We start from the raw sequence: 26,985 nt of genomic DNA on the forward strand, positions 1-26,985 counted from the left end.
CCAGCTACCATTCCGCGGTTCAAAGTCTCTTAATTCACATCGTGCGGCCATAATCACGTCAGAAACCTTTTCACATGACTCACTTGAGTACAAACGACAGCTCCGCCAATGTACTGCTCTCTTATACGACGTGTACGCAATACTCCCGTCATCCGTATATGTGCGTATCGTTGTCCCATAACTTTCGTCATCTCATTGTATGTGTCCCTAGTTATATATGGTGGCCGTTAAAATTTCGCGCGGAACTGCCTGATTGGGTGAATTCAACGCTAATTGACACGGAAACGGCATAGCGTTCGGATTTTTTTTCTAAGCAATTATTTCTGAAAACAGCCTACCCTGCAACACCCTTACACGCTTTTCAGACTGTTTCTGACCACCCTGTAGATAGAAAATGATTCACCAAACCAGTAAGTAACGTCTAACCTTTATTAGATGCGCATCTGAGGCATGTCCGCAGCTCGTGGTCGTACGGTAGCGTTCTCGCTTCCCGCGCCCGGGTTCCCGGGTTCGATTCCCGGCGGGGTCAGAGATTTTCTCTGCCTCGTGATGACTGGATGTTGTGTGACGTCCTTAGGTTAGTTAGGTTTAAGTAGTTCTAAGTTCTAGGGGACTGCTGACCATAGATGTTAAGTCCCATAGTGCTAAGAGCCATTTGAACCATTTGAATCTGAGGCATGCGCTGCAGGCCCTGTTCCGCACGGCAGCCTCTCTCCTCCGTCACACTGGCGCCAAGGCCGAGACTGCCTCGTGGCGGCGCTTTTACTGGCGCCAGTCGCCGCCAAGTTTAAGGCGCCTATTATGTGCAGGTGCACTGGAATAGTGAGAACAGAGAGAGAGAGAGAGAGAGAGAGATAGAGAGAGAGAGAGACAGAGAGAGAATGGGAGCGTAATCCTGCGCGCCCTATTTCCCTTAGAATCCTCCGAGAAGGCGTTCTTTCCCGTCTCCTCTGCACGATCACTCCGCCTACGAGAAACAAAATCTCGAGGAAATGTAGCTCGCTCCGGGGCATAAGCCTCCTCCACCGCCTGTGCTTCCGTCCCGGATTACATGGGCGGAATTCGCAAATAAACGTGAAGCACAACTGTTCTTCTTGCATCCGGATCTCAGCGGAGTTTCTTTTGTTTCTGAAATAAATAGAAACGGGTGCAAAAAATTGATTACTTAAACATCGCCCTTTAAATAGTAAATGAGGGGTAAACCTGTCCAAGCAATCAAATCGAAAACTATTAAAAAGAAGTGAATAGATACCAATGGGGAGGAAAGGAAGGAGAAAGGTATTGTTTAATGTCCCGGCGTCGAAGTCATTAGGATTGGGAAAGGAATCGGACGAGTCTTTCTGACAGGAACCACCCCGTCAGTTCCCTTGATCGATTTAAGGAAACTATAGAAAACTTCATTCCGAAAGGGCGGGCGACCATTTGAAATGCCTTCCGTAACGCTGTCCAAGCATTCAAATAGAAAATTTGTTAAAAACGTAGATCAGTAGAATAGGAAGGAAATGAAGAAGCAAGGTAGAGTTTATCATGTCGTCGTCAACGATGTCATTAGGATTGAGGAGGTAATCGTCGCATCTTTCTCAAAGGAACCAGTCCGTCATCTGCCTTCAACGATTTAAGGAAACTACAGAAATTTAACTGTGGAAGTCCGGAAGAAGATTTGAAACGACGTCCTCCCGAATACGAGACCAGGTCTTAATGGATTCGAAGGAGCAATGTAGCCGGAAACTTAACTGAACCAGACAAAGATTAGAATATATAAAACATATTCTCTTGGACGTTGGCCGTGGTAGTAAAGAAAGCACTGGGTGAAAACGGATCGTGCACTCGAATAAGAGTTGTCACTCCACGGACACTTACCTTCAATGAAGTTCTACGCTAACGACTTGTATGCTATATAAATACGTTTACAAACATTATGTTAAAACATATAACAATACTGGTTCTTATCACTACGTGAATGATGTGGCATCAAAGAAACTGTTGGTGTCAACCGCACACTATGCGTTAGTAATTCTCTTTTGTGCCTTTCCTCATTTTGACGCTCAGTGCCAATTATCACGAGGAACGTATGTAAGCAAAAGCAAAATGTATGATAAGGGACATGCGACTACGGTGATGAATATGGCAGTTATAAGACATTTACAGGCATATAATAGGTTTTCATAAATTGTTATGCTAGGCAGACAGCTCGCGGTTACTTTTTTGTTTCGTTTTCCGTATCACATGTTTGAAGCAGATTGTAACGGTATCATCGCTTACCTTCAACTGTAATAGATTGTACGGTTTCTCCTGGGTGAACATGAACGTGGAATGTATAGATTACATGTTTTTACGAAAAGTATTGTATGAATAACTTGCGAGTTTTACCAAGGAATAATATATTATGCTACAAGGTATGCCTATTCCATGGAATTGAGATTCTGTGTTTGAACTCTGACCTCTTTTGTCACGATTACTATTCTTCTTCTTGGCTTATGATCTGGACGCGAACAGTAAGGAGCGTTTAACGCAGGTTCATCTTGCTGTATCAGCCAATGTAAGTTATTAACAAAACTGAAAATAGAGTTGTTTGTGACTTAAAAATTGTGTCCGTGTTGAAATCATTTGTAATCCTAAACCTTTCTTGTCTAAAGTAGACATGGGCCTTAACAGAAATCCTTCATTATTAGGCGTCATACTACAAAAAAAAAAACTAAGAACTTTCTTGTAGTTCATCGTCGAGACGTGCCGCTGGTGAGAAAACTAAACCTCTCTTTCAGATTCTACGAGCCTGGCGGTCGCTGCAAGTAATTTAATAAGATTCACTTTCAGATGTCCTCAAAGTTGCGAGATAACATCCCAGGCAGGAAGGCCTTCTCACAGGATTCTAGTTCTGGTGTAAGATTTTATTTGCAAAAGCTACGCCTGTTATCTTATATTTGGAATCAAGAGGATACCACGATTTTGAGTTACGGAATTTATTGTTGTGCAGTGAACGGAGTGGTGAAATATTCTCTTTTAACTTGACGTCGACTAGGCGTATATTGAGGAATATCTGTGGTGTTTTAATAGTTAAACAAATGAGTATTTACAATTCCGTAAACCCTGATAACTGAGCTAGTTTACTGAGTGCTTATACGCGTCGCGCTAAGTTAAACACCGTATTACACTGTTAATAATATTCCTACATTAGTTATTTCTCTTTTATGCTGAGCCATTACATTAATGTGTGTTTTTTTTATATAAGTCACGGCTCATATTCATTCTGTAACATTACACTGATGGTAAAGAAAAAAGTCACAACTAGTTTTATTTTATTACATTACACGATGCTAACGGTATACCTCTGCGAGAAATTTTTTAGAAAGTTGAACTTGAGATAACCTAATGGAAACAGAACAATCAAACTGGGATTCGTTTCCGAAACATTCCAGCAGAGTATAACTAACAGTAAACAAGTTGGTCAGGGAACAGACATTCTCCCAGCACAATAGCAAGTTGTAACACTACGTATTAATATCTGTCGACAGCCTAATTAAGCTTCCTTGTGTGAAGCAATATAATAATGCAGAAGGCCGTGCTAATGCTAACCTAACCTTCCCTGACACACACATTAAACTCTTTCCTTATATCTGTTTACACTACAACACAGTCACGTAACCTTGCAGATAAATGTGCTACTAACTAGTAAGTCAGACAAACAAAGGCCAATGACACAGAAAAAAGTAACATATGCCTCTCGACAACATGTACCTTAAATTAACTGGGTGCAGCAGTTTATAGAACCAATTACCAACACACATGAAACTAGTGGCAATACTAAACAGGGAAAAGTATGAAATGATTCTAATTTAAATGAGGGGGTCTGTTAATGATCATACTCTATAACTTCATTACTTAATACAGGATCTTTATGCCTGTGCATAAACCAACTTGCATTAGATTAGCTAACACAGTGAATATTTCTTTCTTCGCTTTGAAGCAATTAAACGGAAGGCGAATCTAACTACAATGGCTCTGAAGGAGCCTTTGCATTGCTTCACTATTAGTTACATAAGGCATAAGAAATTATGGCTCTTGAAATAACAAATATGCTTTGATAAGCAGTCTTTTAACCTGTTCAAAATATAATTGGCTGTGAAAATACCAACACTACATTAAATTCAATTCAGACACTTTCTCATGAAATGAACACTGATAAAACATCGTAATTCTGATCAAAGTGCATGAATGCAACAATTAATAATCTTTTTTTATTTAATATTAGATTTAATATTTTCAGTCAGCTTTTCAAGTAATGCAGTTTGTATAAGAAAATGACTGCAGATTGATTTAACATTTCATTATAAGTAGAGTATTTCTCAAACTATAAAATTGAACTTTAAACACTATAACTCCACACATCAGAAAGCAGTCATAAATATTTTTACAGCTGCCGAATAAGTCTTTCCATAATAAATTAGGACTCTCGGAATTAAATTCGCTGGGACAAGATTCCTGTCCAGGTTTGTGATTTGGGATAATCACGGGTGTAAGATAGAATTTTTAACAACACCACGATTATCATCAAAAGCAACCAAATTTCACAAATACCCTGTCCATTTAGAGAGTGCCAAATATAAACAATTTAGTGGAAGGCTGCTGTACTGGTGGCGTAATTTGCAGAGGCTGTTAGCATGGCGGCGATGCAGTCATTCCAGTACTACTGGCAAGGCATCGCCCTGTGATAGGTCTTCTTGGCGTCGAATTATATGCTTATAGGACCAAAAACCATGCCATGATAACAGAATCACCGAATGTAGCATCCGAGGCCTATAAATACTGCTCTTGAGCTCATATGGCCTCAAAACTCCAAGAATATGAGCCACTATGAACCCCCACTGCTAGCGAGATGTTAACCACAACACTGCTCAGCCCAGACTCCTTACCAGTCAGGAAGGACGAGTTGCCGCTTGCGCGTCAACCACACCTTTTTCAAATTAGAATTATATTAGTACCTTCAGCTGCTGGCGGGCGTTAATATATATCAATGGGGACAGGTGAAAATGTGTTCCCCGACTGGTACTCGAACCCGGGATCTCCTGCTTATATGGCAGACGCTCTATCTATCGGAGCCACCGCGGGCACAGAGGACAGCGTGACTGCAGGGACTATCTCACGCACGCCTCCCGCGAGGCCCACATTCTCACCTTGTATGTCCACACACTAAATTCGTAGTGTCCCACCCCAACATACTCCTTACTCCTGGTAGACATTCTTCTTCGGATATGTCCGAAAGAACAGACACCATATCCGTATAAGTATATAGTTCTGGCAATACCCGCCATGACCTTCTTCTGTGCAGATGCACACATATTCGCCGAACTCTTACGAGACTTGGTAAGAATGTTTTCCAAGAGTAATGTGTGTGTTGGGGTGGGACACTACGAATGTAGCGTGTGGACACACGAAGTGAGAATGTGGGTCTCGCGGGAGACGTGCGCGAGATAGTCCCTGCAGTCGCACCATCCTCGGTGCTCTCGGTGGCTCAAATGGGTAGAGCGTTTGCCATGTAATCAGGAGATCCCGGGCTCGAGTTCCGGTCGGGCCACACATTTTTCACGTGTCCCTATTGAAACATATCAAGGCCCGTCAGCAGATGGAGGTATTAATATAATTCTAATTTCGTTCTGGACCAAGTCATTTATACTACATTATATAACAATCATTTCAGTTGTTATTTAAATTCATAAGCACATTTTGAACACATCGTCCAAAAGTTCTCGTAACTGAAATATGTATACATGATCAAAGAATTTCCATTACAGATACAACACTCTACGTAAGCAGCACTACAAAATGACACAGAAATATCGATTCAAATACAAAATAAGTCGAAAGTAGGTGTTACAAGGTATTTCACATATCTCCATAGTGACATGTTACTCATCTACGATCTCAAACTTAATTCCCTGACTGATTTGAAATAACGTTTATTTAAACGCACTGAGTTTATACCTTTAAGGAAACATAACTCAACCATGAACAACATGTTGGAAAAAACTAAGATGATTTGCATTCTTGCTCGGTATTTATACCCAACAGATATTCTCTGTGATTCTGCCTCACTACTCACGCACTTGTAGAATACAAACTTCCCTCATAATGAAAGAGAATGTATCTATACAGGGTGTATCTAGAATGAACGTAAAAAAATGAGAAGGTTTGAAGAGTTGTTGATAACAATCAACCGTCAATAGCAACCCCTGTCAGCATCCCATAGCGCTGGGCGTTAGGGATCGTTTAAGAGCCTCGAGGTTCTTTTTTTTTTTTTTTTTTTTTTTTTTTTTTTTTTTTTTTTTTTTTTTCAAGCATTTACTGGGGTGCTAACGCATTGCGTTTGTCAGTGGAAATGCCTGTTTGATACAATCTCGCACACAGGACAGCACATGGTTCACCCTGCGTGCGTGTGTCAACAAACGGGACACTCTTGTGTTTGGTACTGTGCAGAGTGGACTGGAAATGGATTGTTTTTGTTGGGAGGAAAGGGCAGACATACACTATGCTTACGAGAAGGCAGATGGAAATGCTCCAACTGCTTAATGGTTGTAAGTTCAGCGTTTCCGAATTGTCGGGTGCCAGATCCACGCTAGTTCACCACCATCCATAAGTCTCTTACCGCCTTCAGAAAGTTCAGGCTCTTAGCCAAGAAGATTTCTCCGTCACATTGCCTTCTGCTAGGGGTTTTGACAGGAGTGCGCCATACAGCCTGAATTCCCACTCTTTGTACGTTTTACAGATGAAGATTCGTATGCAAGGGAAGGTGTGTCACACCCAACACGAGTGGGCACGGGAAAATCTGCTCGCCTTCTTTGCTTGTTGTCACCAAAAGTGCTGCACTGTGAAAGTTACGGCTGCTTCGGTGGGCAATAATCTAAGAGGTTCATATATGCCCACGCGACGACTGATCGGAAACAGCCTCAGAATCTTCTCAAGGGAAACACTGCCTGAGTTATTGGAACAGGTTCCACTCAACGGGCGACAGCGCATGTGGTACCAACAAGACGGTGCATCTGCGCAGTTCACTCATGCTGTACGAAATCATTTGGATATCATGTTATTGGTCAGCTACATGTATATCAGCCAGAACATACCTAATAGCCCGTATGTCCACCTTTGACACGGATAACATCGACGACGCGTCGTGGTGTGGAAGCAATGAAGACTTGGTAGCTCACTGGAGGGAGTTGGCACCACATCTGCGCACACAAGTTACCTAATTTCCGTAAATTCCGGGGATGGGGACGAAGACCTCTGCCGCCACGTTCAATGAAATCTCAAATGTGTTCGATCGGGTTCAGATCTGGCGTGTTGATGGGACAGCACATCAACTGGATCTCGCCGCTGTGTTCCTCGAACCACTCCATTACACTCCTAGTCTTGTGACATGCGCATTATCTTGTTGAAAAATGTCACTGCCGTCGGGAAACAAGATCGTCATGAACAGGTGTACCTAGTCTGCAATCAGTATACGACAATCCGTGCCTTGCACGAGCTTTACTGGAGTCATGGATGTACACATGAATGCTCCCCAGAGCATAATGGAGTCGCCGTCAACTTTTATCCGTCCCGCAGTACAGGTGCCAAGGGCCTGTTCCGTTGTAAGACGATGGAATCGCGCCCTCCAATACGTATGATGAAGAAGGTATGGTGTGATGACATACCATACAACGCTCTGCAACTGCACCAACGTCCAGTGCCGGTGGTCACGTGCTCATTTCAGGCGTGGTGTTGACATTGGCCCATACATGGGTCGTTGGTTGCGGGGGCCCATCGTTGGGAGTGTTCCGTGCACTGTGTGCTCAGACACACTTGTACTCCGTCCACCTTCAAAGTCTGATGTTAGTTGTGCCACAGTTCGCCGCCTGTCCTGTTTCACCAGCCCGTCCAGCCTAAAACGTCCGACATCTGTAATGAGGGGTGGCCGCCAAACCCCACGACGTCTGGACGTGATTTCACTTATGTTTCCCGACGTGTTGAAGACGTCACAGCACTCCACGAACAGACGACAAGTCATGGAGTTTCCGAAATGGTCGTGCCGAGCTTGGAGACATCATAATCTGCTCTCGGTCAATCTCACATGGATCAAGTTCCTTCCCCATTCTAAACACGGACAGCTCGCTCACTGATACTGCATGCATCGTTCGTGTGTCTGAGTAGCAGGCATTCCTGGTCCGGTGACACTGCTATCGCGTCGACTGGTAGGTCGTTAGCCATATTGTTCTGGCTGACCAGTGTATATCTCTACTGAGAGAATTAGAGACATACCTAGCCCGTATTAGTAAATAGCGTCACCCTAAGTTGAGTAATTATGAATAATCTTTTGCTGACTTCATTTAAACGTAGACCAGTTTAGTTTATTTCCAATAATAAGCAAGTAAAATTATTTCTTCTAATGATATTTAGGACCAGACAGCAATGAAACAGAGCGTTATAATACCCAGTACGACCACAATTACATCACATAATGGTTCAACTCTCTCTCTCTCTCTCTCTCTCTCTCTCTCTCTCTCTCTCTCCTCCCCCCCCCCCTCCCCTCCCGCGCGTTCCACACTTCTCTCTGTCTCTCTCTCTCTCGTCTCTACCTACCGCTTAAGGAATTTGTTCTACTTACTACTTACAGTCTTTTACAGCACATAACTGCGGTAGTTTCCCCTCAGTGCATGAAATAATGTGGATCACTCAATCCAGAGAACTAATTTAACGTCCAGTCAGCGCTATAGTATTTATCGACATCGTGTTACCTCTGTTTCTTTTCAATAAATAGATATATGTCTTGCTTTATTTCCTTTCCTTTCCAAAATATTTACTCTGAAGCATTTCTGTAACTCCGATAACATGTTTCTTCTTTATTAATTTTAATTCACCAAATTCTACACGAAAAATATCGTCATACTAGACGTACTACTAATAAATTGCATCTACGAACTTTATTTTTGTTTTCGTTCAAGTAACTAACAGTAAACTGATAATATCTTCGAATCTACAACTTCTGTTTTCCAAACTTTTAAAGGATCGTTGCATTAGTTTTATTTTCTCCTTTTGAGCCGGTCTGCTATCAATATCCAAAGACTTCGAGGCTGCGTCTCCAGGCAATGCTTACGTCAGCGTCTCGCTAGGCAGCAGCGATCTCGTGCTATGGGGTTATAAAGCATCGTACGCGGACCAGCTTGTCGTCCTGTCACCTCCAGCGAATGAAAGTGTTACTGAGCTTTGAGGGACAGCGGGGGAGCTGTTCGCTTGTGGAGTTGACGCTGTGTGATCGACACAATAATATCTTGGATGGAAACTCGGTGACATAATTTATAGTACGTGTTTGCAGTATCACCTGAAAGTAGAGTGGATTTCCAAGTTGCGTCTTCTGTCTAAACCGATTATTTGTGTGAAAGCTTGGTAGGGCATCTAGTTTTCCATCGTTATTACGAGCTCTTTGAGCAAAGTTGTCCGTAGCTCGTGGTCTTGCGGTAGTGTACGGGGTCTCGGGTTCGATTCCAGGCGGGGTCAGGGATTTTTCCTGCCTCGAGATGACTGGGTGTTGTTGTGTCGTCTTCATGATCATCATTCATTCATTCTCATTACGGTTGGAAGAAGGCAATTGGAAACCACCTCCGCTAGGACCTTGCCTAGTACGGCGGTGCGGGTCTCCCGCGTCGTTCCCCTATGTTCCTCGAAGTATGGGACCTCATCATAATCACCATATGCACTGTTGAATGTGCTGTATTTACTATCTAAAATTCAACAGGTGCAACAACTACAGCATGTATCATTTGCTAATTTGACTAGATTCCGCGGTATTGCTTGTGGCTTTTCATTGTATGAAAAGAAGGAAGAAGGCGAAGCAATAAATGGCAAACTTTGAATTTTACTACGCAAATACTTGTGAGCAGTTTGTATAATTTACGCCTCTGATCGACTTCAATTAATACTTTAATAGTTCTTGGGAGCATTTATGTTCAAATTCTACACTGCTAGTGGTACACTGTGTTGTAGGACTGTTCACCGATCTCTTCAGTATTTAATTTTCCCTGAGTGCCGTTAAGAATTTTAATGACTCATTCTGGTGTTTATTGATGCAGTATTTTTAAAATTATGTAAGGTCAGGCACCTTCATTCTTGCTAAAAATTTTTAAATATTTTAAATTATTTTAAAAGGGAGATACATTTTTATAGATTTGCTCTTGGATAAGGTTAGGAATTCGTTTTTCTTAGTGGTTTTAGATAGCCTGTGATTTTTTCACTATAGGTGCCTTGTGCCTTTTAAATCGTAATTGAAAGTTATTTTTTTATCTGTAGTATTTCTGTCAATTATTGGTAAAACCTTGTTTAAATCAACCATAGTCAAGGGTTAAATCTTTATCCAATGTGTATCCTCTGATTTAAGATCTGTCCTAGCACCTTTTGTTGCTTTTGAAATTACATTATCGTAAACTTTTCAGAGTCATTTACCAAGGGCCTTTCATGTAAAAGGTTTCTATTGCTTATTAGATTGCAAGACATTTATTATAACTGCTTTCTATGTATGTTTTAGATCACTAAAGAGTATGATCCCCTCTGTGTAATAACTGATATTTGTTTGAGAACGGAACGTCTTTGTAAAGCCAGGCGGGGTGGTTACTCTACAAAATCTGTAGGAAGTATTGCACCTACAAAGTAATTGTTATCTAATTTACTGTTTAAATCGTACATATTTTAAAGAAAAACTGTTCTTCATTTTTAATGGCTTTTACTGTTGTTACTCAAATTTCTAAGGCAGACGTTTCCTTTGAAATTACGTTATTTCTGAGTAGGTGCACTTGGTACCCTCCACAACCGAATTGAGTATATTATCTTCAGGTATGTTTGAGACAGTTCACTTTTCTTTACGGGCTCAGATTATTTTGGGAACTGTTCTGTTTTTCTTTAAATGGCATTTATTAACTCTTTTTCTTTTACTTTACCTAAGCTTTACTAACTTTTCATAATTTCAGAAGCAGACGACAGTGGAAGAATGCGAGCAACTCTGTGTCCCAAAGTACAACCTGAACCTACAACTATGGGTAAAGAGATGTAAGGCTAAAGGTTAGGGCCCATGTACCATCATGTGTCATTTCCTGTTACTACCTTATTAACACAAATACCTTCGAAACAAGTAGGCTTTTGGCAAGCACAATTTAAGTTAATTACAACACAGATTGAGTAAGATATCATATCTCAACAACAAGTCAATAAAAACAGGTAGGCCTTGATGAATAAAGAGTTTCGATTAGTAGAAACTATGATAGTTCTTAATTTAATTAAAGGGACACTGGCTGGCCTTCAGTAACAGAAGATTCAGTTAAGTAAAATTTCCAAATAGTAGCCAAGCCTTCTGTAATAACAGCTTTATTTAAGTCAAATTTCCAACTAGAAAACAGGCAGGACTTCAATGATAACACCTTCAGTTAAGTAATATTACCAAATAAAAAACATTCAGACCATCTTTAATAAAAACTTCAGCTAAGCAAAATTACCAAATAGAAAACAGGCAGGCCTTTAATGATAAAAGTTTCAATTAAGTAAGATTACCAAGTAGAGAACAGACAGGCCTCCAATGATAACGACTTCAGTCAAGTGAAATGACTAAACAGAAAGCAGACAGGTCTTCTTTAATAAAGGCTTCACTTAAGTAACCAAGAGTTTGAATTGCCTCCTCACAAGGGGTGCACCAGGTTTATACGCAAGACTTCACCAAGTAGGAACGCCAAGAAAGGTTACAACGAGAGGATTGGCCTTCCAACGTCGTTTTCGCTGGCTATTGACTGGCGAAAGAAATATTAACACAGGAATTATGTGAAAGCATAACGTATCTCGAAAACGCCACCAGGCCGTATTACAAGAGTACGGTACTTACCTAGTCTTCGAAGACGTTTGGCAGGGAGGTAGGCTAAAGCCCAACCATCTAAGTACTGCATGACGACGGTGGTTCCGGTCACAGCATAGAAGCAACACGATGTCGCTCCGGCTCAGGAAAAACTGTCGGCTCACACAGTTTAAGACATCCCGTTAATAAGGCCAGTATCGACTCAGGAAAAACGAACAACAGCCGCGATTCAAGGAATAAGCTGGTGGTGAAATAGATCAGCTAAGAAATCACAATGATCGCAACAGAGTATAGGTATCAATAAGAAAATAACAGTTAACATCTCAGTATCCAAACTTCCAAAGGGGCCTAGAATTCAGCACAGCGAAACGGCCTAAGCTCTCTCATCTGTGTGCCACGTTTCGGAGACGGCTGGCCAGGCTACGGACGAAGAAGGCACTCGAAGGCAGCCACGTCTTCAAATCGGCCCACAAATATGCCCAGCAACCACTCGCTGGACTCCATGCCCAAGACGCTTTATACGATGCTCGCCTCAGTCGCCGTTGGGACCTCTCATACCGTCCTCCTCTCTCCGTTGCCATTCCCCAACACGCCACGCCACAACACGTCCCGCTCGCCGTCAACAATCTAGAGCAAAGATCTTAGTGGCGTCAGACCAGAGGGACATCACACGACAGATCGAGCTAGAGGCGTCAGGAATCCGAAAGGCAACGCCAGCAATCACGCCACAGGTCAACAACGAATAAAAAATATATAAAAGCAAAATAACCTAAGAGCCCTCACCTGTTTGGTTCCTCGAGAGAAACAATTAAATTAAAATTCAGCATTTGATGCGTTGGTAAATCACGTCCCACTATCGTTTCCTTATTTAATAGTGACTTATCACTTCAAAGCTTGAAGAAATGATAATAATGTGACGCGCTTGCATGTATTGTTCTATTGGGTTCCTATTTACTGTGATAGGAAAACATTTTACGGGCAATTAACACTGTACGATGAAGGTATGGTTTCATTCCACAACTCTCAAGCGCCAGTCCACCAGTCCACTCATATATTTTGTAAACCGAGCCACTACCGCTCAGTACCACCAATCAATCCCCTGCACAGCAAAACCACCACACTATTACTTTAGTGTCGGCCAGTCCTCCAAATAAACACTGCAAACACTCAGTTCTCTCAGAGTGGGCTAATTACGTAAAAATTAAAGCTTGCAGTTACCTCAGAGTTTGCTATACAAGAACACTAGTCAAAATAAATGAAACAATTCCGCTCAATACCTGACCGTAGTCCGGCTCACGTATCATTAATAAATGCTTGGTCTCAGTGTAATTCTCCCAGTGAAATGTTACTGTCATACTACAAATTATGAATGCCTTCTCTTTACTTCAACATTTAGCCAAACGTCTGTCTCTAGAAAGTCAATTATTAACCCTTTCAGACCTGAATCTTTTCTGGAAGAGAGAAGTTTTTCTTTATGTGGTAATGCTCTTAGGTGATTTTTTACTAATTTTATACGCAAGATTTATACAAAAATTTGTACCCGTTTTCAAAACATACTTTATATATTTGACTTCATTTTGTGGACTAAAATAACTTATTACAAAGTATTCTCTATTGTAGTAAACAGTAAAATGATCATTCAATAGTTACCATGCAAAATAACGCTAACATCACACAGTGGAGCACAGCGAACCAACCGCACCCGTGTATTCTGGTCATTACCAGCTGCTAAGCACTACTACATTGACTTGCTTATATTTTCATAGTGATATCCAGCAGCTGTCAGAGACTTGCATATGATGAAAAGACTGAACATTCACAAATGTGTATCTTAGTTTTTTATTGGGTAAAAATACTTCAGTTGCAACTAAGAAACTGTTAAAGTTAATGTACACATATTGTAGCCAGAGGATGTGAAAGGATTAATAATATGAACCAACTAGACAGTAATTCATCTACAGAAACTCACAGAGGCAGACGAATCGAATGGTCGTCACTCTTTGTAGTCTGCTTACAAAACCCGCAAATATAGTCCCAACAACATCAAATCAGTGATCGCTCTGACCTGTAAGTACCCCACATCCTATTACTACTGCAAGTGCCATTACTTCGCTTCCACTGGCTTCCCAACGGCTAACTGCGACTGTCTGCACGATACCTCAACTGTTAATTGATCATAAGACCCAAATTAAGCTATTTTGGAACCACTTACGCAAGTAAACTTATAGCGCTACCTTTTACTTTTAACAAGTAAATAATTATCTCAGATGATCGTCGTATCTTCCTCTCGTGGCCAGCTTGCACCTTCTGTAGCATTTTTCCCGCCCGAACTCATATTGTTGTCGGTCACCGTTTCAGGCGTCATCTTTGCAGCTCGATTCGCTATTGATGTAGGTCATTGCTCCTGTATTGGTACACTACAACACGTTTTGAACAATCATATTTAAGAAAATACTTACAATAACATACGATCAATAGTCAACACATGTCATCGTTAATCCAGTTCCTGCGTCAGTAAGTTAAGACGACGAAACTACCATGATCGCAACTAAAACATATCAAATATTTCTTTGGCCCGTCACAAAGTGCTCTTCCGCCCATATTGACGTTTTCTGCGTCACAAACAGTGCACGTCTCGAGGGTCAGGAATGCGAGTTAAAAAATGAAGAGATGCTCTATCCACTATTATGTGTCTATTTTCTATATGTCTTGTACTTTTCTGTAGTTGTGTTCTGAAAACCCGGAATCACTTGTGAAAACCGCTGCATTGTTTGCGTTGAAATACGGAAAGTGTGAGGTAGACATTTGTGAGCCGAATGTACTGTTGTCACCCACAGCTCCATGTCAATACCTGATGTACTGCAAATCTGATATATTGTCTTTACAAGAAACATGAATACGAAAAACATTTGAGTTATAACAGAATCATTTTTGGCATCAAAGAAAAACAATGAAAATATTTGGCTTGTGTTTGTGTAGCATTATTTTTTGTAACAAACACCCCTACAAACCCTGTCCAAATTTGGATCATTCTGGTTAAGATTTTTGGGTTCGCAATTTTAACCATTTTTAGTATAGCCGACGTCGCAAATAGTAACTGAGGGCACCAAATATATTGTGATCCCTAATACGAATAGGCGATGTCAAGTACCAATTTTAAATCAGTCGAGTGTTCAGGTTGCGCTTCTTGGAACGAGGCGAAAGTCACAATTTCCTGTCTCTGACCAGGTCTTAGTGGAGATACTTTGCTGTTTCTTTCTTCTGACTTTCTTACTGCGTATCAAATGTGTATCTGTGTTGGCCGGATAACTACAGTGCAGTGCAATCTGGTGTTTGGCATTGTGGATAAGCATGCTGAAAAAAAGAGAAAAAAAAAAAAAAGAGGAAAGGAGAACACTGGATGCGAGCATTTAATCATCAATTACGTCACAATAGCTGCTCGTGGCACGGGGAGAGCTATGGCACTTATTTTACACATTGCTGCATGGTCTAGTAGACATTCAAAGGACGTCATCATCTGTTTACTATTGCCGTGCAAGTACTGACGACGAAAATTTCTTTCGCCACCACATTCCGAGGCACCTATGTTACAACCAAGCAGGATCGCTCTTTCATGCTGTTGCAACCTCTAACAAGTAGATCGACGGATGCGACTTACAAGTATGCAGCAACGGCAGGGTCGACAAAAGATGTGCAGTTTTTGCAGTCTATTGCGTTTTTATACAATTTCAGTAGGTGACAGTCAGGCAAAGTGACCATGGCGGGAAATTTGGCCATTGAGGTCCTGGGGGCTACAACGTGATGGCATGTTACTGGTAATGATTTAACTTATTCCACCTGGAGGGCCCAGTCACACCATGAAGTCCAACCTGTCTGCTGTGCTGCTTCTCAGAATTACAAAAATTTTCATGAGTTTTAGTTATCCTGATGTAAGGTACGTGATCCGTTTCTCTGTTTCTTGTGGAGAGAAAATGTCAGTTATGTCCTTTTAATGAAAATGTGTTGAAGGTCTCATATATTGACTCCATAATTCTATTTTAATCATTGAAAGTTCGGTCCTGCTATTAGAGGGTATCTGTATTTTGTGCAAAACCCTCAATGCGGCAAAGTGGCCATCTCCGCGCTGGCTTCTGGCCATTTTGTGTAGGGGGAAAACTTAAAAGCACTGGCTGAAAGAAAGCCTTCGCGGCCATAGGCCTCCTTATAACAAGCGGCAAATAAAGAAAGACAAGAAAAAGAAAGCAAATGGAGGAAAAGAGGAGAACAGCCGAAGAGAAGAAAGGCAGTGGAAAGAAGATTGCGAAGAGCAAGATACTCAACCCTAGAAGACACAGATTGCATGTACTGCGAAGAAAGATTTTCAAATTCATGGCCGGAAGAACAGTGGATTTAGTACTAATTACGCTCCCTCTCAGCTCACGAAATTTATACAGGAGTTGAGGAACACAGTTTGACTTTCATTTGTGAAAACTGTAATTCGAAACATGTTGCACAATAAAATACATTCAGTTCCCGTTTAAAACAGCTTTTGCGCTTACGTTGGAATTTAAAGCTAATAAAGCGTTGCCAACTAGCTCTGCAGATGACGAAGAAATTGAAGAAATGTATGATGAGATAAAAGAAATTATTCAGGTAGTGAAGGGAGACGAAAATTTAATAGTCATGGGTGACTGGAATTCGAGAGTAGGGAAAGGGAGAGAAGGAAACATAGTAGGTGAATATGGATTGGGGGTAAGAAATGAAAGAGGAAGCCGCCTGGAAGAGTTTTGCACAGAGCATAACTTAATCATAGCTAACACTTGGTTCAAGAATCATAAAAGAAGGTTGTATACATGGAAGAATCCTGGTGATACTAGAAGGTATCAGATAGATTATATAATGGTAAGACAGAGATTTAGGAACCAGGTTTTAAATTGTAAGACATTTCCAGGGGCAGATGCGGACTCTGACCACAATCTGTTTGTTATGAGCTGTAGAGTAAAACTGAAGAAACTGCAAAAAGGTGAGAATTTAAGGAGATGGGACCTGGATAAACTGAAAGAACCAGAGGTTGTACAGAGTTTCAGGGAGAGCATAAGGGAACAATTGACAGGAATGGGGGAAAGAAGTACAGTAGAAGAAGAATGGGTAGCCCTGAGGGATGAAGTAGTGAAGGCAGCAGAGGATCAAGTAGGAAAAAGACAGGGCTAGTAGAACTCCTGGGGTAACAGAAGAAATATTGACCTTAATTGACGAAAGGAGAAAGTACAAATGTGCAGCAAGTGAAGCAGGCAAAAAGGAATACAGACGTCTCAAAAATGAGATCGACAGGAAGTGCAAAATGGCTAAACAGGGATGGCTAGAGGACAAATGTAAGGATGTAGAGGCTTATCTCACTAGGGGTAAGATAGATACTGAATACAGGAAAAGTAAAGAGACCTTTGGAGAAAAGAGAACCACTTGTATGAATATCAAGAGCTCAGATGGAAACCCAGTTCTAAGCAAAGAAGGGGAAGCAGAAAGGTGGAAGGAGTATATAGAGGGTCTACACAAGGGCGATGTACTTGAGGATAATATTATGGAAATGGAAGAGGATGTAGATGAAGATGAAATGGGGATACGATGCTGCGTAAAGATTTTGACAGAGCACTGAAAGACCTGAGTCTAAACAAGGCCCCAGGAGTAGACAACATTCCATTAGAACTACTGACGGCCTTGGGAGAGCCAGTCATGACGTAACTCTACCATCTGGTCAGCAAGATGTATGAAACAGGCGAAATACCCTCAGACGTCGAGAAGAATATAATAATTCCACTCCCAAAGAAAGCAGGTGTTGACAGATGTGAAAATTACCGAACTATCAGTTTAATAAGTCACAGCTGCGAATTCTTTACAGACTAATGGAAAAACTGGTAGAAGCCGACATCGGGGAAGATAAGTTTGGATTCCGTAGAAATGTTGGAACACGTGAGGCAACCTTAAGACTTATCTTAGAAGGAAGATTAAGGAAAGGCAAACCTACGTTTCTAGTATTTGTAGAGTTAGAGAAAGCTTTTGACAATGTTGACTGGAATACTCTCTTTCAAATAATAAAGGTGGCAGGGATAAAATAAAAGCAGCGAAAGGTTATTTACAATTTGTACAGAAGCCAGATGGCAGTTATAAGAGTCGAGGGGCATGAAAGGGAAGCAGTGGTTGGGAAGGGAGTGAGACAGGGTTGTAGCCTCACCCCGATGTTATTCAATCTGTATATTGAGCAAGCAGTAAAGGAAACAAAAGAAAAATTCGGAGTAGGTATTAAAATCCATGGAGAAGAAATAAAAACTTTGAGGTTCGCCGATGGTATTGTAATTCTGCCAGAGACAGCAAAGGACTTGGGAGAGCAGTTGAACGGAATGGACAGTGTCTTGAAAGGACGATATAAGATGAACATCAACAAAAGCAAAACGAGGATAATGGAACGTAGTCGAATTATGTCGGGCGATGCTGAAGGAATGAGATTAGGAAATGAGACACTTAAAGTAGTAAAGGAATTTTACTATTTGGGGAGCAAAGTAACTGATGTTGGGCGAAGTAGAGAAGATATAAAATGTAGACTGGCAATGTTAACATCAAGTATAGATTTAAGTGTCAGGAAGTCGTTTTTGAAAGTACTTGTATGGAGCGTAGCCATGTATGGAAGTGAAACATGGACGATAAATAGTTTGGACAAGAAGAGAATAGAAGGTTTCGAAATGTGGTGCTACAGAAGAATGCTGAAGATTAGATGGGTAGATCACATAACTAATGATGAAGTATTGAATAGAATTGGAGAGAAGAGGAGTATGTGGCACAACTTGACAAAAAGAAGGGACCGGTTAGTAGGACATCAAGGGATCACAAATTTAGCATTGGAGGGCAGCGCGGAGGGTAAAAATCGTAGAGGGAGACCAAGAGATGAATATACTAAGCATATTCAGAAGGATGTGGGTTGCAGTAAGTACTGGGAGATGAGGAAGCTCGCACAGGATAGGGTAGCATGGAGAGCTGCATCAAACCAGTCTCAGGACTGAAGACCGCAACAACAACAAATGGTTGCCCGCTGAGAGGTCAATCAAAGTGGCCATTTTGTGACTTTGCGAAAACTGATTTGCTTAAAGTACTTAATTTGATCCAAAAGTAATCGAACTATTGACTGTTACACTTAAATAGCTGTGGGTTATAATCACTGATTTCTATGCATTACCGTCTATTACTGCTCAGCTTAAAAAACCGGAATAACTTATCCTGGGCACTATGCCCATTTCTCCCTTACATGATTTAATCAGTGAGTTTCTCTGGAACGTTTTCAATAGTTTCTCAGTCGTTCGTCCCAGGAGACCTATTCCATGAAAGTGTATAAGCTTAGAAGAAATAATTTCTGGAAATATTTCCTGGAGAACAGAACTCGCCATTTCATTCTTAATGAACATGCGCCAAGGAAGTTTTGTAGGTCCATTACTTTTCATAATAGACATAAGTTACCCAGTGAGTCACGTCGTAAGTTCCATGAGACTTTTGGCGGATAATGTTGTTCCATAAGGGAAGGTCGCAACGCTAGGAAACTGGAGTTTGTTGTAAGTACAGCTGCAAAGCATCCAGGGACCGACATTAACAAAAAGCACATACATAAACATATTGTGCATGAAGAGGAAGATAGATCCATTATTGTGCGAGAGCACGTCTGCAGAACAGTTTCTGGAAGCATTCTGGGAATGTACGTACCGAATGACAAAGTGGAACGTCCACACAAAATATATTGTATGGAAAGCAGATAAACTGAGATTCACTGAAAAAATCCTCTATAAGAGGAAAGAGGTAGCTTTCAAAACTGAATATTAGTCTTATGGAATCCGTACCACATGGTATTGATAAAGGAAATAGAGAAGATACAAAGAAGAGTACAGCGTTTTGTTACATATTAGTACGGCCGAAATCGTCAGGCAGACATTCATTCATCTCCACTGGCAGACGCCACAAGAGAAGCGTCACAGTTTATTGTTAAAACTAGTGGAAAAACCAGTCGTGTTTATAGCTGTGCTTCCATGCTTGTACTATTCTGTATGTGGCCTTATTCTTAATGTTTATGGCGTCATATAACCTGACCCATGTGTCATGCAACGACATACTTTTGTAGGTACATTCAGTGGCATATGTGGATATTGTCTGTGAAATATGTTGCGATTCGAGGTAATAGCAACGAAGTAAAAAACTACTGCGCGATGCAGCAGTTTTTCAGGCATCTTGCTGTTTATGTCTCCATATTTCATGATTTATGTCTCTTACAATTATATGATTTTGTGCTTACATTCAGTGGTGTATGTGCATACCGTCTGCAAAATGTGCTGCGAATACAGTTAGTAGTAAAGAAGTAATAAATTAAAACGTCATGCCTATGCGGTACTTTTACTGCATAAATAGCGAAAAAGTAGTAAGCGATAAACGTTTTCCCCTTCATCATTTTGCAGTGGTTGTCTGCGAGGAAAAATTTCATAAAGGTTCGAAATTCTGTGTTAAGTTTTTTGCAAGTCGCTAAGAGCTCTCATCCTCAAATACTGGCTGAACGAAGTCTGGGAATACACGTGTTGTGTGCTATATTGCTTTCCTATCACCAGTCCCACCTCTTTCACAGTGGTTGTCACCTGACAGTAGGTATATGTGTGCCAAGTTTTTAGGAGGAGATGTGGAACATAGCACACACACACACACACACACACACACACACACACACACACACACACAGATACAGATACAGATACAGATATCCATCTTTGTATTACGTATGGATTCTGTGAGACAAGAAGAGTCAGGGAATACATTGCTTACTACCACTAATACTCGCTAAAAGATAATTGAGATAAAGTTTGAGAAATTCGAGTTAACACTCAGGTTCACTGTCAAGTGTTACACGGGCGAACTTCGTGACACTGGAACAGCAAACGCTAGAAGTGAAAGTAGAATTCACTATAGCCACCAATACAGAGTATAGCTAGAGATTCAGTATCCATTTTATTATGACGTGTGCAGATGGTAGCCTGAGGAAAATGCTACACTGCGATGGATACATGGAAGACTTCCCATGACGCGCAAGGTACGGTTTCTGCCGCATCAGTATGATCTGCGGTCAGCCGTGACGCCAACTCAATAGCGTAGCCGCCGGGGAAGACAGTTTCAATGAAGTGGATGGTGGCAGGTCGTAGCGGAGATAGTGCCCGCCTTAAAGCTGGCAATAAAGAAGGTAAGCCGGCGGCGACACGGGACAAAGCGAGCTGGCGCGCGCCGCGCACCCCGAGCGGCACAATTCAATTTGTATTCCACTCGCTGATTTAATCTGGCGCGTCTTCCGTGGCTAATTCAGTTTATGGCGCCAGAAATATGGCGCAGCTTACCGTGGCCGGCGCGCTGCGGCGCTCCGCCTCTGCTCTCGGTTACACCGGCCGCGCTCCAGGTAACGTAATTGTTGCCGCCTGCCGGGCCGCCTGCCAAGTAGGCAGCCCACAGCGCTTGCTTGCCTTCCGGGAATCTACACCTACAGGGTGCGGGCCGTTCGCTGCCGGCTTCTGTCTCCCAGCTATCTCTGCTTCATCTTTCCTGACGGGGATCCTGGGCTCTCTTCTGGTGCTGGTCACAGTTTGTTCGTGATTTATAGTTATTTTCGAAATGTATATCGTATTTGGCGTCACTGTTGGGGAGGGGGGGGGGGGGGGACTGTGGATATTGGGCTAAATGAGAGCCGCCTAAAGCCATCCACAATTTTTTGCTGCTGTTGGAAAGTGTATGTTGCAGGCTTATAGAACAGGGATGCCATTATAGAAGAAATAATTTGAGTTGATACAGAAGACAAAGGGAATCTTGTACTAGAACAGCAGTTTAAGGCAGCTCTGATAGGTTTGCGATCAAATATGGAGAAAGGAATAGATCGTTGTTTGGAAATTTCTAACATCATTGGAGGAAGTGCCAACCAAATGAATTTCATGCTGGTTTGTAAATGTGTGAGTTTGGAGACACAACTTCAGGCTCCCGGAATAATCAGTGATACAATTCTGAAGAGAGCAAGGGCCGTTGAGTGTTAACTTTTAAATGTGAGACTTAAATTTACGAGTAATCGAAAACCATAAGTTTGCAAGAAATATTTGTTGTTAGTGGAATAACTGGTTTCGCTTCGTATTTTCACGGCCGTGAAACACTGGAATATTTCAAGTGCACTAGTTAGATTCTCACTGGGCAGCCGGTTCCTTTTATTTAAATGACATGCAACCTCTAATCAATTACTACAATTTATACTCGTAGTTAACTCGGAGAAGTGGCCACAATGGCAAACAGATATCGTCCAAGCCGGTTATTCGCTTTCGTACAACACGATTTACCCACGTTTCCACTTGGAAACCTGTCAATAACATATTAAAGAAATTAGTGGCAATAAATAATAAGACAGGAATCAATACTCGAACAAAAGTAAGTAATTATTCTCAATTACATGACTTACAATTATCTTTACGTTTAACAGATCAAGGCTAGGAGACGGGAAGGTAACGAAGGAAGTGACGAAGAATCTCATACAAATCATAAGAGATTCTTCAGGAAAACATCATAATTTCAACTTATTCTACCAAAATTTTAAAACCCTATGGATTCATGTTTCACATAAAAGACCCTTTTCTTTATCATCAATGACACACTACGCCATTAGTTCATTATATACAGAAAAACCATAGTTTCGCTAGCACGAAAAAAATACTAATTTCTTGTTATACTGTCACTTTTATTGAGACAAGGAAATTATATTTACTCTACGACATAAAGGTTAAAAGTCTTTTACTAGTTATAAATGGCCAGACATGATAAATCCTAAGTATCTTAAATAGATCAAAAGTTCAAATGCGTGTCTATTAATGTTAGGGAGTTAAGTCTTTCATCATTTCCGACATCAGACACATACATACCACAGTTACGTACAGATAAAAGATAATACTGTCACCCATCATATTGAATCTTCAATGGATTTAATAATCTTAAATTTCATAGAGTCCCAGCAGTAATGTAATTAAAAGAAATAATTGTTGCATACCACCCTTAGTTCCTCTTATTGTTTAACACGTTGGACCAAAACAAAAATGGGTCGATTCCGCTGACAGTCTTTTCTTTAAAAAGTTTGGACAAGTTTTGGTTAGTCATATTTTTCATTAAAATTTTAATTACGTGTTTCAGCTGAGTAGGACAGGTGACGCGGTAATTGCAAGTGACGGGCCAGGTGTGCAGCGCTGAAGACATGATAGAGTGATTCCTCAGAACTCGTCATCGAAACCAGGACATCCAGGAAGGCTTTTCGGAAGTAGTGAACAAGATACCTCAAGCCTGTTCAAGACAGGGTTTCATGGAAATGACGACAACATCCGCATTTGGTGTATTACATGAAAAGATGCGTAGGCTTGAGTTACAAAAATGGAGACACGATGGAGTGATTGCTCAGAACTCGTCTTTGAAGCCAGGACATCCAGGAAGGCTGTTCGGAAGTAGTGAGCAAGATACCTCAAGGCTGTTCAGGTCAAGCTGCCATGTAAATCACGACAACATCCACATTCGGCGGTTTACATGAAAAGACGCGTAGGCTTGAGTTATAATAGCTGCACACAAAATATTCTTCCGTGTGCGACAAGAAAAGTCTGTTTTAGAGTGTAGGTAATTCGTTTCCTTTTCACGTCATAATTTCAACTTATTCTACCAAAATCATCAGAATTTATTTATAAGGAATACTTGTGTGCGTAAATTTGAGACCGCTGAAAACTTGCATGACTATGTCAGTCTTACCTCAGCACAGCTTATTCACGTAATACTGTAGATAGTTCTTGGGTCATTTTTATTATTGAGTGTTCAGTGTGGGGATAACTAAACACAAATATAACATACAGTGTCTTTGTGCATCGTTTTGATATTTTAAAACATCTCGTACTTGTCGGTTGAACGTTAAAAATACTTTTTTGAAAAGAACACACCCCTATTTGACTGTATTGTTGTTTATTTAACTACAACCTTGGTTTCTGACTTTTATGCCATTTTCAGGTGATTGAGTTTATGTCATGTCCAGCAATATATGTTAATGACATAAACTCAATCATTTTAAAATGGTATAAAAGGCTGAATACTAGGTCCTAATTAAATAAACAACAATACAATCAAATGGCGATGTGTTCATTTAAAAATTATAGTATGACTGTTTCTCAGCAAAATAAAAATCTGTCAGCAATATCGATGTCTCAGTCAGAACTCCGACAGCAATTGCTTCTTACGTCACGACAGGGGAGTCTGTATGATTTGCACCAGGATGCCACACTGACTGCTACGTAACAGTATTCAATTGATTTATTGAACGTGTAAGACGTATGTGTCACAGAGATTCACCGTATTTGGTATCATTCATTGGACGAACCGAAGACTCCTTTTCTGACTGCAATTGCCACTCGCTTTTCAGAGTCCCACCACTAGTAAGTGAAATGTACTTCCACATTCACGTAGTTTACTCAGTGTGCGACACAGTTATTTCGCATCACAATCTATCACCGTTTCATCCCAAGTGGTCTTGGATACACGTAACACAATTAGTTGCCAAGACTGGAGCAAACAAATTTATTTTCTCCTCCTCGCCTTACTTACAGAACATTTTATAACTATTTAGGCCTCACTCGCAAGTAACTGAACTACAATATAGGAGTTCATCGGATGCTTTTAGATTTTTTACAAAATTTTATACATGTACAACTTTCCTTTTCTGTGAGGAAGGATCTTCCGAGTTATTGGAGTATTTATTAATACAGAGTGGTTCAATGCCGCTCAGACGGGAACACAATTTAGTAGATACGGTGTCCTTGTCAGCTGTACTTATCAAGACAATATCACTCATTCATACATTGAAAGGTGAAGGTAACAAAATTCCAAAACGTGAACGAAGTCATTAGAAGCAACAGTATGTTGTAAAGATCAGTCTCATAGGAGACAAAGAATGAAAACTATTACTTCGGAGCACAATAAAGATAAAATGGAAGTAAAATTCATTGTTTCAGACTTGTACATAAAATTTTATACCACATCCGATACACTTCTTTTTCCGTAAGATTAATTCTTACATATTAGTGTAAATGTTTTCTATCTATCTGGCTATCTCCAGCTGGCAATTTAAAGTCATAACTTTGTTTCTTTACTAATTCTTATATCACATAAATTTCTTACTACCTACTATACACAAATCTGAAGACTAGATAACCCAGTCAAGTCACCTTTATATTATTTCATCAGACCATTTTGTGGTCAAGTTATTCGCTAAGATATGGTCATTTTAAGTTCATAACATAGCGCTCTCTAGTTTTATCCTTCTAGGAAGAGTGCAGCTCATTCCCAGTGACTCTGATGACTAAAGTCTCTTTATACACTCCTGGAAATGGAAAAAAGAACACATTGACACCGGTGTGTCAGACCCACCATACTTGCTCCGGACACTGCGAGAGGGCTGTACAAGCAATGATCACACGCACGGCACAGCGGACACACCAGGAACCGCGGTGTTGGCCGTCGAATGGCGCTAGCTGCGCAGCATTTGTGCACCGCCGCCGTCAGTGTCAGCCAGTTTGCCGTGGCATACGGAGCTCCATCGCAGTCTTTAACACTGGTAGCATGCCGCGACAGCGTGGACGTGAACCGTATGTGCAGTTGACGGACTTTGAGCGAGGGCGTATAGTGGGCATGCGGGAGGCCGGGTGGACGTACCGCCGAATTGCTCAACACGTGGGGCGTGAGGTCTCCACAGTACATCGATGTTGTCGCCAGTGGTCGGCGGAAGGTGCACGTGCCCGTCGACCTGGGACCGGACCGCAGCGACGCACGGATGCACGCCAAGACCGTAGGATCCTACGCAGTGCCGTAGGGGACCGCACCGCCACTTCCCAGCAAATTAGGGACACTGTTGCTCCTGGGGTATCGGCGAGGACCATTCGCAACCGTCTCCATGAAGCTGGGCTACGGTCCCGCACACCGTTAGGCCGTCTTCCGCTCACGCCCCAACATCGTGCAGCCCGCCTCCAGTGGTGTCGCGACAGGCGTGAAATGATGGTCGTATGCGTGTTTGGCGCCGTGCAGGTGAGCGCCACAATCAGGACTGCATACGACCGAGGCACACAGGGCCAACACCCGGCATCATGGTGTGGGGAGAGATCTCCTACACTGGCCGTACACCACTGGTGATCGTCGAGGGGACACTGAATAGTGCACGGTACATCCAAACCGTCATCGAACCCATCGTTCTACCATTCCTAGACCGGCAAGGGAACTTGCTGTTCCAACAGGACAATGCACGTCCGCATGTATCCCGTGCCACCCAACGTGCTCTAGAAGGTGTAAGTCAACTACCCTGGCCAGCAAGATCTCCGGATCTGTCCCCCATTGAGCATGTTTGGGACTGGATGAAGCGTCGTCTCACGCGGTCTGCACGTCCAGCACGAACGCTGGTCCAACTGAGGCGCCAGGTGGAAATGGCATGGCAAGCCGTTCCACAGGACTACATCCAGCATCTCTACGATCGTCTCCATGGAAGAATAGCAGCCTGCATTGCTGCGAAAGGTGGATGTACACTGCACTAGTGCCGACATTGTGCATGCTCTGTTGCCTGTGTCTATGTGCCCGTGGTTCTGTCAGTGTGATCATGTGATGTATCTGACCCCAGGAATGTGTCTTTAAAGTTTCCCCTTCCTGGGACAATGAATTCACGGTGTTCTTATTTCAATTTCCAGAAGTGTATTTTAATCAAATTACTAATACCATTAATTTATATGAAATTTCTTAACTATTGCTTTCACAGCTTCCGTTCATTATCATGAGGTAGTTACTTAAAAAAGAAATAAATCCCTAGATAAAACAACAGATTACATTTCACAAGTTAACAAGTTAAACAATTTCCCCAGTATTTAGAACTTACTATCACGAGGTGAAAACCTCACTTTAGTCCACAGAATACCAATGGAATATTTTCGCACATAGGTTCTGAATAAACAGTGCTTGAAAGTTTATAATCAAGTATTCATGCAACAGTGTACATATTTATTCTATTAATTATTAGCATAGTTAAATTTCTGTTTTCATAG

Source organism: Schistocerca piceifrons, chromosome 2 (assembly GCF_021461385.2).
Source record: "Schistocerca piceifrons isolate TAMUIC-IGC-003096 chromosome 2, iqSchPice1.1, whole genome shotgun sequence".
NCBI lineage: Eukaryota > Metazoa > Arthropoda > Insecta > Orthoptera > Acrididae > Schistocerca > Schistocerca piceifrons.